Here is a 6957-nt window from a genome sequence, read left to right as displayed (position 1 = left end):
ATTATTAGTAGTTATTATTAATTGGGTATTAATAATTTAGCAATGTTAGTATAATAATGGATGTTATTGATTCAAACCTATCATAAGATTTCTTTTAAGTATTTAAAAAGTTCCATGTGTGTATTTATTTATGAGGACGTGTGTGTGTGTGTGTGTGTGTGTGTGTGTGTGTGTGTGTGTGCTGAGGTCGGTAGGAATATATTCTCTCCTTTTAACCACTTGGGTCTCAGGAACCAAACTGAAGTCTCCCGGCTTACTGGCAGACACTCTACCCACTGGGCTATCTCTGGCCCCAGGGAGATACTTATTTCTAGGATAGGAGTACTGGCCCTCAACAAGGCAAAAGACACCTTGTGCGTATAAGATACTTTATTGGTGAGAATTAAGCCTAGCTGAGCATGTAGTCACTTCCTTCTCAGCACTTGGGAGACAGAGGTAGGAAGACCAGAAGTTTAAGGTTATCCTCAGCCCCATCGTGGGTCCCAGGTCAGCCTAGGGTACACGAGACCTAGTCTCAAGAAAGTAAGATAAAATAAAAAAATAAAAGAAAGAAAATAAAGTGCACATACATCACCCACAAATTAGTGACAAAAGTTTTTTTTAGAAGAAAATGACAGAAGAAAAATGGATAGGAGCTGTGATTTTAAAAAAAATATTTGTGTGTGTGTGATTTATACAAGCCTCTAGGACTTCCCAGAGCTACATTAGGAATCTCCCAACCAAGGTTAATAACATTGACTATTTTTTTTATAACATTAACGTAGCCTTTGAGGGTAGAGGCTCACACATGCCACAGTGCTCACGTCGAGGCCAGGGGACAGCTTGAGGGAGTTGCGGGGCAGTAACTCGGGTCGTCATCAGTCTTCACCCACTGAGTCAATCTCTCTTGCTGCCTGGCTGCCTTTCTTCAGCACCCGCTATTGCCTGCCCCCGCGCTGAGAGCTCTCCAGACGATTTTACCACGTAACCACCGCTTCACCTTTCTATGGGGAAGGAGGTCCTTATCACCATAATTTTGTAGATAAAGCTCAGGATCTTTTGAGTTTATTGATTCATGATCCGCACCACAGTTAAGTGAGGTAGCCTGGCTGGGCCCTAAGGCTTCCTGACCGAAAGAATTCAGGCCACTCAGACGGTATATGTGAGAGAGAGCTGTGGAGCGAACAAGGCAGCCTGGCTCCCACACACACAAAGTACTCTGGGTTGCTCTCCACCCGCCCCTACCCCCTCTTACCTCCCCAACCCCCCACCCCTTCTCCATCTCTCGTTTCCTCCGCTCCTCCCCTTTCCCAGTCACTCATCTGTGGCTTCTCTTTTTTTCAGGGTTAGAGCCCTTTGATCAAACGTGACACCTTGTGGTTAAAACACAAGTTTCACTCTGTGATGTTCCTAGCACCTCTCTGATGGAACTGGATACTTTTACTTCTCCCCGCTCATTTTTCTTTTCCTTTCGGTTTGGTGATGCCCAGGTGGGTAGCCACAGAATGCCAGGTGTTGGACAAGAGCGGATATTGTGAAATCAAGAGTGAACATTTTTTTTTTTGGTAGACCAGGCTGGTCTCTAACTCACAGGGATCCGCCTGGCTCTGCCTCCTGAGTGCTGGGATCAAAGGCGTGCGCCACCACCGCCTGGCCATCATATGTATTCTTATTCTTATATTTGTATTCTCCTGATCCTCTCTTCCTGTGTCCACCTTCCAGACGATGGACGTACAGGTATATGCCAACATTCCTAGTTTCATGCGGTGCTGGGGACTGTGCTTGCTAGTATGCTAGTCAAGCGCTCTACTAGCTAAGCTAAAGCTACAATGCCATCTTTAAAATTATTTTATTGTATGTATACCGGCGTTGGTTTTTATTTTTTTTCATTTATTTTCATCTTATGTATATGGGTATTTTGCCTGCATGTGTCTATGGATCTGTGTTCTACACTCATGCAGGACTGAGGATGCCAGATGTCCCTGGCTGGAACTGGAGTTACAGACAGTTGTGGGAATCGAACCCACGCCCTCTGAAAGTGCTGCCAATGATCTTAACCACTGAACTCTCTCTCCAGCTGCTGTACATATGTGTTTCCCCTGAATGTATAGCTGTACTGTATGTGTGTCCGGTGCCCATAGAAACCAAAAAAGAGTATCAGACCCCCTGGAATTGAAGTTACAGATGGTGGTAAGCTTCCATGTGGGTGCTGGGAATGGAACCAGGGTCCTCGGTAAGACTAGTGAGTACTCGGGGCTGGAGAGATGGCTCAGAGGTTAAGAACATTGGCTGTTCTTCTATAGATCCTGAGTTCAATTCCCAGCAACCACATGGTGGTTCACAACCATCTGTAATGAGATCTGCTGCCCTCTTCTGGCATGTAGGCATACATACATACAGACAGAACACTGTGTACATAAAAAATACATAAATAAATCTTAAAAAAAGACTAGTGAGTACTCTTTACCACTGAGCCATCTCTCCTGCCTCCATTTTTTTATGTTGTTGTTTTGTTTTGAGACGGTGCCTCACGGAACATAACCCAGACTGGCCATGGCGTTTCCATTTGTTTTTGCAAGCCTCTTGCTTTACCCTCTCTGTTAACCCTAACCTAGTCAGGCTGTATGACAATAGCATTTCCAGAGCTTGGAAATAGTGGAGAAAGTCAAATATCACCTTAATTAGGGTGGAGGTTAATTGGAGATTGCAGTTAGACAGATGTATAGACTGATACTCACAGGCAGCCCTAGGTAGTCCTGGGGTCACTGGGAAAACTCCAGGATTGATGGTACCAAAGAGCCACTCAGGGAATGTGGCTTCTCTGTAAAGAAAACTAAATATCGATTATTTTATTTATTTTTTTAGCTTAAGAAAATCCAGTGCCCTTTACTCAAGGATACAAACATATATACCCATAATTAAAGATGTAAGTAACTAGATTTGATGATATATTGTCAATATCATAATGATGATCAAAAGGCAACAGGCAGAAATGATCCTTTTAGAAGTTATTCACTATAGAAACTACAAATAAATACTTCCTTCTGTCATTTTATACTACATATTTACACAAAAGACTTTCTCAGTGCGATCATGTATTAATTGCCCCGATCGGGCAATTAATTCTGTCTCCTCTAGAGAAGGCGTGGGAGGAACAGGATGTGAGGTGAGAACCAGACTCCTGGAAGCAGCTAATGGCCTGACCCAAGTAGGCTGGAGAGATGGCTCAGAGGTTAAGAGCACTGGCTGCTCTTCCAGAGGTCCTGAGTTCAATTCCCAGCAACCACATGGTGGCTCACAACCATCTATAATGAGATCTGGTGCCCTCTTCTGATGTGTAGATGTACATGGATGCAGGATGTTGTATTCATAATAAATAAAATCGTTAAAAAAAAAAACACCAAGTATGGTGATCTTCCTGTCACGCATTAATCATGTGTTAATGGATACTAGAAGTACCTGTCACGGAAGAGCTGAACAAGGCAGACAAAAATCTCTCATGATGAATCATCAATCTCTAATCAATCAATCAATCAAACTAACATCTTTGTGGAGTCCAACATTCTGGAACGTACAAACAGACCCTTGCTTCCACCAACCTGAAAGCTAAGAAGGTCATCAGGTAGACTCTGAGGCCCCAGGGGACGTCTCTCCTCTTTGCTGAAACCTGCTCACCTGATATTTCCACCACGGTGTCTGAGAAGTGTCTTGATTCAAGATTTGCTTTGTTCTGTTAGTGTAAAAACAACTTCATGGAACTGTTACCATATGTTTCAACATGTCATTTGTAGCAATTTGAATTTGTGTTCATGGGTCATAGTCACTCTCTCCCTGGCCCCCTCTCCCAGAGACAGGGGTTTTAAGTGTAGCCTTGGCTGTCCCTCGCTCTGTAGACCATGCTGGCCTGGAACTCAGAGATTCACCTACCTCTGCCTCCAGAGTGCTGGAATCAAAGACGTGCACCACCACTGTCTGGTGATGGCCACTCATTTTTAGCTACAGAATTAGCAATTCTCTCTGCTTCTCTCTTCTGTCTTTGTCTCTCTGCTTCTCTAGTTCTTGACTTTTTAGACAGGGTGTGATTATATAGACCAGGATGGTCTTGAACTCATAGAAACCTGCCTGTCTGTGCCTCCAAAGTGCTAAGATTAAAGGCATCGGCATTATGCCTAGTATAAATTATCTATTATTTCCTTTAAGATAAGAACTGTGGTTTGGTTTTAGTTTCATTTTGTTTTTGTTTTCTTCTCATATTATATGTTTTACATGATAATATGAACCATTTTCATTTAGAAAACAAAGGGCATGAGAATTGCTAAGATCACACAATCACATAGCAAATAACAAAATTAGGTCTTGAAGCCAGGCTTGGTGGTACATGTCTTCAATCTAGCACTGGGAGACAGAGGTAGGCAGGCCTCTGGAAGTTCAAGGCTAGCTTGATCTACAGAGTGAGTTCCAGGACAGGCTCCAAAGCTACAGAGTACCTACTGTCACAACAAATGCCATTGAACAGAGACAAGAAATGGATTGCCTTAAAAAAAAGTTTTTAAAAACATTTGTTCTGTGACTTGATCTTGTGTTTCTTCAAGTGTAAAAAATTAAAATCAGCTGGGCATTGGTGGCTCATGCCTTTAATCCCAGCACTCAGGAGGTAGAGGCAGGCAGATCTCTGTGAGTTCGAAGCCATCCTGGTCTACAGAGTGAGTTCTAAGACAGACTCTAAAGTAATACAGAGAAACCCTGTCTTGAAAAACAAACAAACAAACAAAAAACCTAAAAATCAATTTCTTCACAAAAAGAAAAAATCAAGCAAAAACCTTTATTCCTCTCTCTCTCTCTCTCTCTCTCTCTCTCTCTCTCTCTCTCTCTCTCTCTCTCTCTCTCTCTCTCTCTGTGTGTGTGTGTGTGTGTGTGTGTGTGTGTGTGTGTGTCTTCTCTCTCCACCTTGTAGATCCTAGGGACCAAACTCAGGTGGTCAGGCTTGGCAGGAAGTGTCTTCCAGGCCTGGGAAATGAATTTCTTAGCTGAGTTATATTCAGAGAGCCTACAGTCTAGGAACGGAACGCAGTGGATAGTCACCCTACAAACCATGCCTTACAATCTTACCTCCAGACAGCAGGCTTTTCCAGGGCAGTCCCTTCTAGTCGGGTGGTCAGCTTTGTCCCTGATGTTGGTTCCTGTCTCACTGTCTCCTCAGACTGTTGTAATTTTAAAAAGCAGCACATGAGAGAAAGATGCCATTCAACAGAGCTTGGGTGGAAGGGGTTTTTATTGGGGGAAAGTGGATGGGGGCACAGTGGAGGGGAGAAGGGAGACCGGCCTCTGGGGACAAGAACAGCAGAAGAGAAGACAAAGACAGAAGGGAGAAGGGAGGGAGGGGGGAGGCAGAAGGAGAGACAGAGAGACAGGCAGAGAAGCAGAGAGAGAGAGAGAAAAAGATAGGACGTGGGCAGGGTCCTTTTAAAAGGGAACACAGTGAGTAGGATCAGGTGGTGCCCTTAGTGGCTGCAGCTGAGGGCGTGTCCTGTCAGAACCCCAAGGACAGACCAGTACAGTTGTCTGGATACTAACACCTACGCTCCACTCTTAATGAGACAAGGATGAGTCTTGGCAACGTCTGCCATCATCAACCTTGTGCTCCTCCAGGGACACCTAGACTGGAGAGTTAACGCAAGCAAGCCATCGGCAGTGTGTATGATAAGCTTTCAAAACATTAGCACTGGGCCAGGCATTGGTGGCTCACGCCTTTAATCCCAGTACTCGGGAGGCAGAGGCAGGCGGATCTCTGTGAGACTGAGGCCAGCCTGGTCTACAGAGCGAGTTCCAGGATAGCCTCCAAACAATACAGAGAAACCCTGCCTCGAAAAACAAAAAAAAAACAAAACAACAACAAAAAAATTACCATGCTCATGGTGTCTCTTCACAGCAATAGAAACCCTAACTAAAAAAGATATCATGTATCATGTATATATATATAAGCCTCTAGATTTTCATTACAATCCTTGTTTGTTTGTTTGTTGTTGTTTTGTGACAAAGCCTTGTATAGGCCAGGCTGACTGAACTCCTTTCCTTACAGATGCCCCAGATGTAAACGTAGTCTAAATTGATGCTCTAAATTACCCAATTTAGCGTCTACTCTCGCCACCCAATCTATTTTCTTCAGTTTGTATGCAGATTCTACCAAGCAGGTGGTTTGTAGCTTGCAAATGACAACATCTACCAGCTGTTAAAATTACACATGACTCTAATTGAAAGGCCTAATTGCTCTCAGGGTGCTTAATTTACAGCTCATAACACCCCCCACAGATGGCAACAGTGAGGGTTTCTTTGGATTAACTTTGGAGAGAAGTAAAAGCTTAGGTTCACAATTGGTCCCCTAACATACTTGTGCTTGAATCTTGAGCATCAGGGTGGGACCTGCCCTGTATTTGGTGTCTAGGTTAACCAGCAGTGAGAAATGACGGAGTGGTTACAAACTATCTCAGTGTCCTCAGGATATGACAAAGAAGATGAGTACTGTTAATCCCGCCTTTTGAGAATAAGACCACTATCACAATTTTGAGCCACATTTGAAGCAAGATTTAAATACTGGCCAGGATGATGGGCTCTTGTTGGGGAAGTCCTGTTATTTGCCTGTGCATTTGTCAATAAAGTACTGTCTGGCCAATAGAAAACCTAGATAGGAGGGACTAGGAGTCGAGGAGGATTCTGGGAAGGGGAAAGACAAGAGAGTCGAGATGTAACGCCATGAGGTAGGACCCCGGAACTATTCTCCGGTAAGAGACATACTTAGATTAACAATTATGGGGTAATTACTTAAAGCAGAGCTAGCCAGTAAGAGACAAGCAAGGCCAACAGCTTCATAATTAATATAGCCTCCTGTGTGTTTATTTGGGACTCATGCGGATCTAGAAACAGGCTCGCGTGGCAGAGCCCAGGCGGCTGGTGGGGGATAAACCAAAGCGGCTAGCAAGG

At 43.9% G+C, this 6957-nt stretch overlaps 1 long non-coding RNA gene across 6 annotated transcripts; it reads right to left on the bottom strand.

The window, feature by feature from the left end:
- Positions 1 to 354: 354 nt before the first annotated feature.
- On the bottom strand, positions 355 to 5281 carry LOC110339979. Of its 6 annotated transcripts, none has more exons than XR_005872310.1 (4): positions 5089 to 5281; positions 3579 to 3709; positions 2718 to 2812; positions 355 to 983 (listed from the first exon to the last, which is right to left on the bottom strand). It is a non-coding gene; the product is annotated as an uncharacterized LOC110339979 (long non-coding RNA). The 6 variants fall into 6 exon arrangements; XR_005872312.1 differs by having other exon boundaries at positions 2718 to 2800; XR_005872314.1 differs by having other exon boundaries at positions 3655 to 3709.
- Between the last annotated feature and the right edge of the window lie 1676 nt (positions 5282 to 6957).

The sequence above is a fragment of the Mesocricetus auratus genome, unplaced genomic scaffold (genome assembly GCF_017639785.1).
Source record: "Mesocricetus auratus isolate SY011 unplaced genomic scaffold, BCM_Maur_2.0 Super-Scaffold_100031, whole genome shotgun sequence".
NCBI classification, from domain to species: domain Eukaryota; kingdom Metazoa; phylum Chordata; class Mammalia; order Rodentia; family Cricetidae; genus Mesocricetus; species Mesocricetus auratus.
This window is presented reverse-complemented; position numbering and strand designations above follow the sequence as displayed.